This window comes from Nicotiana sylvestris, chromosome 7, assembly GCF_000393655.2.
Source record: "Nicotiana sylvestris chromosome 7, ASM39365v2, whole genome shotgun sequence".
NCBI classification, from domain to species: domain Eukaryota; kingdom Viridiplantae; phylum Streptophyta; class Magnoliopsida; order Solanales; family Solanaceae; genus Nicotiana; species Nicotiana sylvestris.
Genome location: NC_091063.1, coordinates 49,689,190 through 49,699,245, shown reverse-complemented (window position 1 = coordinate 49,699,245; position 10,056 = coordinate 49,689,190). Strand labels below are relative to the sequence as shown.

The following is a 10,056-nucleotide window of genomic DNA, read 5'->3' as shown; positions in this document are numbered from 1 at the left end:
ATATAGAGTTAGTAGAATAGGAAATAACTAAAGTTCTAATGCGATACTCTTCCTTGGTGGAAGAGTTCTAGTTATCTTCAACTTCTAACTCTTCTCTTGTCTAGGAAAGAGTTCTCTTCGAATAAGGAGTCTTGCTCCTTATAAATTATGAACCTTTTCGTTCAGGAGATATCAGATATAACCACATTAGCTTATCTCCTTCAGGTGCATGCCTTGTGCTTGAATCTGCCCATATCTGTGTACACTATGTATGGACCTGGTTCATGCTTGAGTTCTTTCGTCAATCATCAAAACAAACTTACTTAGGACAACAAATTCTCCCTTTTTGATGATGACAAACTCAGTGCTTTTTGTAAGCACGTAATTTTTTACCTACGCAAATTTTAAAGTTAGTTTTAGTACTTTAATATTTTTTAAAATATTTACTTGATTTTATTTTAATATAATTTTAATCTATTTTACTTTTAATCTTGAGACATAAATTAAAAAAAAATAGTTTTGTTTATCATGTTTCACACCTTTCTATATTTTTATCTTTAGTTTACGGTCAATTAATATACTTATAATAATAGTATTTCAATTTTACCATGATTTAACCTATTTTCTCTACTTTTTTCTTATTATAACATTTGAAAACACAAAAATAGTTTCACTTTTAATATTTAATTTTATTTTAGTAATTTAATTTAATTAATTAAGAGTGATTTTTATAACTACATTATATTGTTTTAGTCTTCTTAGCCCAAATTTAACCCAACAAGGCATGAGCCTAACCTAACCTCCTAAATTGGAGCCCAAAACCCCCATAACCTATCAGATCTTTTACCTTCAAAATCCAACAAAATCCTAATAGAGAAAAACCTGAAAAATTGGGGAAAAAGCTTGAGAGAGGGCAGTCGTTCCCCTTTTTTCCTCGTCCTTACCACCCTTCAACTCCTCTATTCTAGCAATAGCCATCTCCCTTCATTGAGCCAAAAAAAAATTTACACACACGCACACAGTAAGGGGAATGGGCGAAGCAGACAGAAATTGAGAGAGATAGAACGAATCTAGGAAGCAAAAAAAATAGATGAAAGAGGAATGCACGAAAAGCTTCATGAACAGCCCGTGGACACCACATTCATCACCATTAAAACCAGTCCAAAAAATCTCCATCAACATAACTTTGAAACCAGTTTCGCCACCTCAAACTCAACTGATCTTTCATCACTTTCAACCAGAAAATCAGCCATGATAAGCCATGAAAATACAGCTAGTTAACCATGTGAAATTGTCCAAAATCAGTCACTGTTGAGTCGCCGACGAACCACCAAAACGTCACCACCATACACTAGCCGAAATCTTAGCCAAAACCAGCAAAATCACCCCCAAAAATCAGCTTCAAACAAGCAAAAACCAGCCAACTAAATCACCGGTTTTGCAAGGTCAATCGAGGTTGCAAGTTGCAATTTTCAGTTCGAGGTTCCGTCGCTGGTTCGAAGTTCCGATCAGTCGCTCATTTGAATCATTGTTTCTTTTGGTGGTCGCTCCTTTGTATATGTTGGAAATTTCAGCAATAAAAGGTGCACTCTTCCCTTCAATTATTTCAGCTAATTTTTGTTAGTTTAGATGAATACTTAATCATTTTGTTTCAATCTGTTGTTACCATACCTTCCCCTCTCATTATCATAATTAAGTTATCCATATGCTTTATGTTAATCTTTTCTGCCTTTGTGCGCCGCACCTTTCGTCAATTGAAATAAATAGCATGAACAATGTTACTTGTTGGATTTGTGGTGATATCTCACATGTTTTATGTTAGATCTGCTTGTTTATAATTGAACGGTGTTGTTAATATACATCATGTGGTTTTGAGTGGTTTATAATTGTTTCTTGTTTTGCTTGATAAAATTCCATGTTAGTGTGATGTCTTCATTATGTTAACTTGAGAAATTGTTGAGTTTTATTGAATCATAAGGTTAATAAGAATAAAATAAGAAAGATTAAGCCTTTAAGCCAATTTGTCCATTGAGGGTTCGAGATGTTTAAGGTCGGCGATATTAGGAATTGGGGTTTGAGTTAATTGCAAATACTTTTCACGACATAGTATAGTAATTCATTTTGTAAATAGTCCTAGTAATTAAATTCCATATTTCTCCATAATAAATTTCATAAGTCATGGCCTCACAATAATCTCAAAGTAGGAAAAATAATCCATGAATACGTTAATATGCTTTTAGGCATGCTCTTAAAACTTTCCTCGATTAGGGATTTAACAATTGGCGACTTGGAACACCTAAAAAACTTCATTCCAAGTGGCGACTCTTTAAAATTAAATAAAATTGATTCCTTTTCGAATAATGTCACTTTACTTGAAAAAACTCCCTATCCCCTCGGGAAAAAGGAGGGTTGACAGCTCTGACAACTCTGCTGGGGACAAGAATCCAGAATCTCTGGTTCAGGGTTCAGAATTAGATCTTGTAGTGTAATATGTACTTGGCTTTATTGTTTGTTGATATTACTATATCTGTGGGCCTAATATGCTAATTACCGCTCATTTACCGCTTTGATATTATGTGAACTGTATAAACTACCTTCTTACACCTCCCTTCTGAGTATTCTGAATTATTGGTGTACACGTGTGTGTGGCCCACTTTTCTGTTAGAGGTCATACAAAATAGAACGAGGCTGGATCAACAACTAAGCCGGGTAGACTTTCATGCTCCCGGTACATTGCCCCCACCTCGGCTAGAGCTAGTCGCTCAGGTAAGCCAAGTCTAAAATACACCCTCAGGATTTTAAACCTATATTAATATAACCTCATGTCGGATCCCTAGTAGGAATGTTTGTTTGCATCACGTGCATCTGACTTTGGGGACTCAACACATGGATTGGGTCCGTCTAGGATAGGTGTACCCGAAATTACAAGACCATCATGATACATCTTATGTTCTACTTGTGCATTTTATTTGATCCGGTCTTGCATGTTGACTGACTTCTAGAATAAAAGAAAGAAATGAGAAAAAATAAGAGAGTGAAATTCACCTGGTTCTCATCAAATCTATGTGTTCAAAAATCGAACTGTTTTTGATTTTACTCAAAGGGTGTTGAAAAATAGACTAACATTTTGAGATATTTTTCGCTTTTGACCGAACTACGTGGGTTTAATTCTCACCGGATGTGAGATACGTAGGCAAACCTCATCGGTTCCGACCACCAAATTTTTAAAAATCCAAAAATATTTTCCTTTAATTCCTTCTTTAGAAGTCTTTCCTTAGAAAATCCTAAATAAGAAAAAAATTTAAGCCCAAAAATATTTTCTTTGTAGAAGTCTTTCATTTGAAAAAGAAAACAAAGCAAAGCAAAATCCAAAAAATTATTTTCTATTTTTTTAGAAGTTTTTCCCCAAATATTCAAAAAATATATCTTCTTTCTTCTTTAGAAGTCTTTCTTTTAAAAAAATTATTAAAAAAAATCAAAAACCAAAAATCCAAAAAAAATTCTTTCCTCTTTAAAAATATGCAAAAAATACATATTCATTTTCTAAATGCTTTCATTGTCTGAGTGTTTTCAAAAAGTAAAAAAAAAAGGAGTTAGCTTATTTACTTATTTCTAATCTTCCAGCTTATTTACATATTCCTATTCCTCAGGAACTACGCAAAGATCTGATTCATGTTTTCACATGATACGTAGGCAACCCACATAAGGTTCGATTGACCATTTTTAAAAAATTCAAAATCCAAAAAAAAAAACAAAAAAAACTTGATAATAATTGGTTGAGCTCATTCTAACGTGTTCTTGTTTTGAATGGTGAAGAAAGTTTGAGGTGCTCAGTTTTTGGTAAGCTGACAACACAAGATCCGAGGAAAAATGACAACTGATATCGAATTTGTTACGATTGCTCAAGAGGCTCAGGGTCAGAGGCTTCAACAAGAGTCTACTGTGGTTGAGGAAAATAGAGTACTGAAGCAGCAAATAACTGAAATGTGTAAAGCATGGGACAATGGCCAAGGACCGCCTTTTTCTATTCATGGTTTCCCAGAGTTTACATCCATCTCGACTACTACCATTTCGGTCTCATTGTCTGATCAATCCTATCCACCTAGGTTCAGTCTCTATCCCAAATGTACGACTACATCTGGAACTTCTGTTGTGCGCTCCCAAAGTATGCCATTGACAACCAATCAGACAACCACTATTGTTATGCCCGTCTTTACCATCCAGCAGCCGATGGTAATGCAGAGGAAAACTCATGAGTCATAATTTGCTACCTAAAAAGAACAGTTCCACTCTCCTAAGTATCACTCGTACCTATTTAATCTTCCTGCAAAGATTGAGAAGACAGCTCGAAAGATGGCACAGGAAAAAATGACCTAAAGATTGAAAAACTTAGAACAACAGTTGAAAACCATGCAATGGTTGACAGGTCAGAAGAGTATTGCCTCAAGGATCTATGTATGTTCCCCTATGTTCGTTTGCCACTTGGTTTTAAGACTCCCAAATTTGAAAAGTATGATGGACATGGAGACCCCATAGCTCACCTGAAAAGGTATTGCAATCAACTAAGAGGTGCGAGAGGAAAAGGATAATTACTGATGGCTTATTTTGGGGAAAGCCTTACGAGAGTAGCCTCCGAATGATTTATGGATCAACACACATCTCGCTGGTATATCTGGGATGACATGGCCCAGGCCTTTGTCAAACAGTTCCAATACAACATCGACATCACCCCAGATCGCAATTCCCTTTCAAACCTGAAGAAGAAACCAACTAAAAGTTTCAAGGAATATGCCATTTAATGGAAAGAGCAAGCGGCTAGAGATAAGCCACTCATGGATAACCATGAGCTAATCACTGTCTTCCTTCAGGCTCAGGAGCCAGATTATTTTCAAAACATGATGTTCGCAGTGGGCAAATCCTTCTCGGAAGCAATCAAAATTGGGGAAATGGTTGAGAATGGCCTTAAGACAGGCAGAATTATAAGTCAAGAAGTTCTCAAAGCCACAACTCAGGCTATCCAGATTGAATCCGTTAATTTTAGTGACACGAGTGGGAAGGATGAAGAAACCATGATGACATCAGGGTCGAGAAGAGGCCCTAGGAGAATATCTCGAGGGTATGACCAGACTCGTCTGGTTTTCGATGATTCCCCTGAGCACTAATATCCACCTCAGAACCTACAATACTCTATTGCTCAACCTCAGTATGTTGTCCAACCACAAAGACATGCCAAAAGGCGGGCACCAACACCGCAAAATCTTCACCAGCCTCTACAAAATTTTTAAGTGACCTATAACCCACATCCAAGCCAGGGGTATAAAGGGGAACAAAGGTTGAAGGATACTTTTACACCAATAGGAGAGTCCTATGCTAGCTTGTTTGAGAGATTAAAGTATTATGACATGATTGCACCCACTCCTCCAAATTATATGGATCCACATATAAGAAGCTTTGACCCTTCTAAAAGGTGTGAATACCATTCCAATGCCCTAGGGCACAATGTTAAAAGTTGTCGGGATTTGAAAAGAGAAATAGAAAGGATGATCCAGGAAAAAACTGATTGTGATTCAAGACAGTGACACCCAGAATATCATGGAGAATCCTTTGCTTGCACATAATTATGCACACTTTGTTGGGATGATACGTGGTGACATGGAGTATGAGAATCCTCTCGGAAACGCGTCGACTGAAGTTAATGAGATTGAAATTAGAGAAGACCCTGGTGATCTAGATGAGCAAATTTGTGGCTAAATTTCAAAGTTAGCAATTGAAAAGTCATTCCCTCCTCACTAAGAAGGAATCTTGGTCGCTTGTTTTGATGTTTTTTCTATTATCTGGGTTATTTCAGGGTTGTGATCCAGATTTTTTTAATGTTTTATTGAGTCAAACCCTTCCATCCCTCTATTTTGTTAGTGTGAGTCTTGTCTGTTTGTTATGTTGCTATTTTATTATCTAGGGTTATTTTAGGGTTGTTACTCGGATTTTAGGTTGTTTGTTTTATTGTCAAGCTCTTCCACCCTTATTCAATAAAATGCAGTTTATCCTTTCGTATCATTCTGTGCTTAGTTTCTTTCCAGGCTAGTTCTTTGGACATAACATGCATGCGAAATTTTTGGCTAGATATTAGAAAAACTGATTTAGTCTTGAACTATATAACTGAGAACCAGACACTTTTGAGGATGAATAAAGAATCAAAACACTTTAGAATTAAGCTCGAGTAAAATTCACGTGGAACTAGAATAGTCAAACTCGTGGAGGTGAATGATCTTTACCTTCCAATCATTGTGAAGGTCGGGTCTGAGGAAGAATCAATTGAAGTTTGGTGGAAAGTTTGACATTAATGGATGGAAGTTTCTTTCGACCACGACACGCCAAGAAGACAGACATGTTCATCAATATTGTGATCACGAAGGGATACTATGTTTGGCATTCTCGAGGCTAGGAGGCCTTTTTTCTGCTACCCAAACACTTTATACCCTTCGTTGCCCTTTTGAGCCTGTGTTATTTTCTTTAACCACCCTCTTTTGGAATCAAGTTTAGAGTTACAAGTCTAAAAAATGATGCTCCTAGAGTACAAACTGGGGCAACTCTTAGAAAGTTCAAGTGAAAAAAAGAAGAAGAAAAGAACAATCAAAGGTCTATTCTCCAGAAAATAAAAGTTGGGGCAACATGTTTTGAAAAAAGAAAACAAAAGAAAACATAAATAAATAGTTAGGTCAGATGTTTGAACACGTTTGACCCGATTCCTTTAAAAAAGGATACGTAGGCAACCTTACAAGGTTCGGTCCAACCAAATAAGAATACAAAAAAAAAAGAAAAAAAATTCAGTATCTGAAAAGGGAGCATGAGTTTGTTTAGTTTTTTGAGAAGGCCGATTCCAAGAGTTGCAAATGTACAACCCATCATATTAAGTCTAATTGAGCCTTCATGTCGACCTTCCTTTCCAATCCTATACAAAAACCTTCCAAATAAGGACCTCCCGATATGCCTTCAAGAATGTGAAGAGACGTATGCAATAAGCAATAGTTGTCATATGACATAAAACACTGTCAAGTTGTTCACAAAAGAAAAAAAGAAGGGGAAAGAAAAAAGAAAAAGAAAAATGAGAGAGTCTTACTCGTGAAAACACTCACGGGCACTGTAAGGAGACGATAAGTAGGGATAAATAAATGAGAGAGGCTTGTTAGTGAAAGTCCCTCGGGACACCACTAGTCAAAAGTGAGTTGTGAAGCTGATGCAAAGTATTAGCACAAACAAGCCCGACTTCAAAGGTCATAAGAATGGTAAAAGGGAAGATTGGATTAGTTTGATAGATCAGCCGTTAAGCCCAAAATGCATATCATGATCATTAAGGCTAGTTATTTTTAAAAAAACTCCTCCTTCTGTACTTCCCGACAGGAGCATTTCCTCTTAATGCTGTTTCTTTGCATCATTGTGCCATTTCACTCTGAGTCAATCCTTGTCAAAATAAGCAAGAAAAGATTTCAAATCTGCTACCAGCTTTTCAGTTGCATAAAAGTAAATTTGGCCATCACACTCGGTTGTTACAGTCAACATGCCTTGAGGATTCATGAAAATGGTCCTCCCTCCGCCCCCTAAAAAGACTCTTGTCAGCATACTTGGCGCAAACAAAGATAACTTGTGACTCTCTCTGACAAACAAATTGCTCAAAAAGCAAGAAGCCATTCAAAATATCAGAAAAGGTTACCTAAGAAAAGATCTCCAATTGGGATAAGGCTAGTTGAGTCACAAATACAAATGGTACTGGGTGTGAAACAATCAGGGTTGATGCAGAACAATAGTCTTTAAAACCGACTCAAGTTGATTGAGCAAAAGCCAAGCTGCCCAAGACCCAAGGACACAAACCGACCACCACTTTCAAAACTGACAACTTTTTTTTGTTTGAAACAGGAACAAAGCAGGGCAAGGAAAGTGGTTCAAAACAAAAAAGAATAGAAAAAGAAGAGAAAAAGAAGAGAAGAGAAGAGCCGACAAAGGGAAGTTTCTCAAATCTTTGCCTTTATTTGTTTTACTAATGTGCATAAAATCCTGCCATTGCTCTTCACAGTTTTTCCTCCTAAGGTAATACATCCTAGTCTGATGAATTTTCCTTCCAATAAAAATCTTAGTCTGATGAATCATTCTCCTAAGATAAAAAGACTAGTCTGATGAATTTTCTCTTAGGATAAACGTCTTAGTCTGATGAATCTTTCTCCTAAGATAGAAGTTTTAGTCTGATGAATTTTTCTCCTAAGATAAGAAAACCTAGTCTGATGAGCTTTCTTCTAGGATAAAAAGCTTAGTCTGATGAATCTTTCTCCTAAGATATAAAAGTCCTAGTCTGATGAAATTTTCTACTAGGTTAGAAATCATAGTTTGATGAATCTTTCTCCTAAAATAAAAATTAGAAAACCTAGTCTGATAAATTTTCTCCTATGATAGATGTCTTAGTTTGATGAATCTTTCTCCTCAGACTAAAACCTAATCTGTTGACTTTTCTCCTAGAATAATAAAAAAAGTCTGGATTTAAAAAAAAAAGGGTTGGTTTTAGTTTCTTTAACATGTTAATCTTTAGTTTTCCTTGAGTTCAGGGGTCCTGCCTAGAGAATAAGGTCAGTTGTTAGTTTCTCTAACTTTTAATCTTTAGTTTTTCTTAGGTTCCGGGGTCCCTCCTGGAAAATAGGGTCAACTTTTAATTCTCATAGGTTGTTAGTCTTAGTTTTCTTTAAGTTCAGGGGTCCCGCCTGGAGAATATGGTCGGTTTTTAATTTTCTTAAGTTGTTAATATTTGTTTTTCCTTAAGTTCAAGGGTCCCGCCTAGAGAATAAGGTCAATTTTTAGTTTCCTTAAGATGTTAGTCTTTAGAATTCTTTTAGTTTAAGGGTCCCGCCAGGAGAATAGGGTTTTTAGATTTCTTAAGTTGTTAATCTTTAGCTTTTCTTAAGTTTAGGGGTCCCGCCTGTAGAATAGGGTCAATTTTAGTTTTCTTAAGTTGTTAATCTTTAGTTTTCCTTTAGTTCAGGGGTCCCGCCAGGAGAATATGGTCAATTTTTAGTTTAGTCAAGCTCAATTTAGAGTTTTCCTTAAGCTCAATCTCACAGGAGACGCACATCCTAGTCGAGTCTTAGTTTTACTCTCATCGTTGCATCCTTCATCAATAGCATAGGTGAACTATAATTTTTCCAACAACTCATGAAATATTTCTAGTGAAAACTGGAGAAGAAAAATTTCGTTCGCTTATTTTATTTTGGTGTTTGAGCAGGTTTTACCTCAAGGCACAGGGTTTAAGATGACCAAAAGAAGAAGTCTCAATCCAGAATAAAAGAAAAGAAAAAAGAAGTGAATCCAAAATATAGAAGCAGATGAAAGATGTGAACTGCTCAAAACATTATTGAGTTCACGAGCACTGCATTCCCCATTTTTATCAGAAGAAGCCGTAGAAGAATGAACTAGCACTTGCAGCTAGCAAGCAACAAGGTTTAAATTAAAAGTTTGCATGAAGAACCATTCAAGACTCAAGATCAAGTTTCAAAAGACTTATAGATAGGAATCTTGTAACACATAACTGATAGTCTTATTTAGTTCTTTTAGATTTTGATTTGATGTAATAACAGGACCACGGCCCGGAGCCTCGACGGAACCTCACTCGACTCTCAAACTCATCAGTCTATTGATCTTTCTGAACTACACGTGGGCTGATTCCTTTTTAGCCAAGAATATGTAGGCAGCTCAGATACCAGGGCTCGGTCACAATCTTTTGTCCATCTTTGTTTTGTTTTGAATAAGTGTCGGGTCAGAAATCAATTACGTCGCTTACTTGATTCTTTGCTAAAAAACACTTTGTATTTCCAAGCAAAGAGGGGCAGCTGTAAGCACGTAATGTTTGACCCCCGCAAATTTTAAAGTTAGTTTTAGTACTTTAATTTTTTTTAAATATTTACTTAAGTTTATTTTAATCTAGTTTACTTTTAATCTTGAGACATAAATTATAAAACTCAAAATAGTTTTATTTATCATGTTTCTCACCTTTCTATATTTTCATATTTAGTTTACGGTCAATTAGTATATTTATAACAA

General features: G+C 36.0%; 1 long non-coding RNA gene across 1 annotated transcript; it reads left to right on the top strand.

Annotated features, from left to right (window-relative positions):
- The first annotated feature begins 825 nt into the window (after positions 1 to 825).
- On the top strand, positions 826 to 9,513 carry LOC138872573 (uncharacterized). Its single transcript, XR_011401000.1, has 2 exons — positions 826 to 1,562; positions 7,891 to 9,513. It is a non-coding gene; the product is annotated as an uncharacterized lncRNA (long non-coding RNA).
- Positions 9,514 to 10,056: the final 543 nt, after the last annotated feature.